This window comes from Dipodomys merriami, unplaced genomic scaffold, assembly GCF_024711535.1.
Source record: "Dipodomys merriami isolate MVZ:Mamm:240054 unplaced genomic scaffold, mDipMer1.0.p SCAF_5, whole genome shotgun sequence".
In the NCBI taxonomy this organism is placed as follows: Eukaryota; Metazoa; Chordata; class Mammalia; order Rodentia; family Heteromyidae; genus Dipodomys; species Dipodomys merriami.
This window is the reverse complement of record NW_027206068.1, coordinates 46,345,591-46,346,751: the sequence shown is the minus strand read 5'-3', so window position 1 is coordinate 46,346,751 and position 1,161 is coordinate 46,345,591. Positions and strand designations below refer to the sequence as shown.

The 1,161-nt window shown below is 34.9% G+C and overlaps 1 pseudogene; it reads right to left on the bottom strand.

Moving 5' to 3' along the window:
- Nucleotides 1–339: 339 nt before the first annotated feature.
- LOC138810104 (alpha-ketoglutarate dehydrogenase component 4 pseudogene) lies at nt 340–830 on the bottom strand (annotated as a pseudogene).
- Between the last annotated feature and the right edge of the window lie 331 nt (nt 831–1,161).

The following is a 1,161-nucleotide window of genomic DNA, read 5'->3' as shown; positions in this document are numbered from 1 at the left end:
TGATTCTGGTGCAGGGTGATATATAAGGATCTAGCTTTAGTTTTCTACTACATATGTTATATATTATATAATCACCACAATCAAAATAACACATCTACCATCTGACATTGTTACCTTTGGCATGTGTGTATTCATGAAAGTTTATCCTACAGACCTACTACTCATCAGAATACCTATAGTTAACCAAATTGCTATATACAACACCCATTTCTAAACTTTCAACTTATTTAATCTACTGTAGCATGGCATATGTATAGCATATCTCCTATTGCTTTTAACCTATTGCTCATTTTTTAAATGTATACTTTAATAAGTATAAAATACATAAACAACTTGGTAAGCTTGTGGAGAAGCTGACCAAGATACATAAATTAGGAGATACAAGTATTCATCTATATTTTCTATATTTCATTTTCTCAGGATATTTATTAAGGTTGTTTAATATACAATTTTGTACTTGTCATTTTGGAAGTCCTTTATTATTAAGATAATTCTTTGATGATAAACAGCAGCCTCAGTGATTATTCTGGACCTCCACGTTGGATAAATTCCATTTCTTCTTGAGATATAAGTTTCATTCTGTACTTCTGAGGTAATGTTTTTAATATTGCTGCAGTGTCTGGTGGACCCTGATGCATCACGTCTGGTGATTTACTTCCTTTAGCATGCTGGGAGACCAAAGAAGAGTGAGGTGGGAGCCCTGCAGACCTCAAAGCTTCTGATGCACTGAGTTTAGGATTGTCTCTTCTGTTAGGGAATCTTATTGATGGAGTATGTGGCTTGACTACCTGAACGACCCTGCTGGCAGATGCCATCTTGCTGCCCATCATCTCTATTGCTCATTTTTTATATTGGCTTACTTTCTTACAAGATACTATGACTTTATTTCTCATACATTTCCTTCAGCCTCACTGTTTCTGTCTTACTGTTTTAGGTTTGATACTGCTTATATATCTTATCATTCTATTGTAGGAGAAAGATCAGTCTTTGGTCTTTTCTTGTCTTGTCTTGTCTTTGCTTTTTCTTTTCTTTTTTGGTGTTGGTCCTGAAGCTTGAACTCAGGGCCTGGGTACTGTCCCTAAACTTTATTGAAGGCTATCACTTTACCACTTGAGTCAGAATCCCACCTCTGGATTTTCTGTTCTTTAAATATAAAATTTT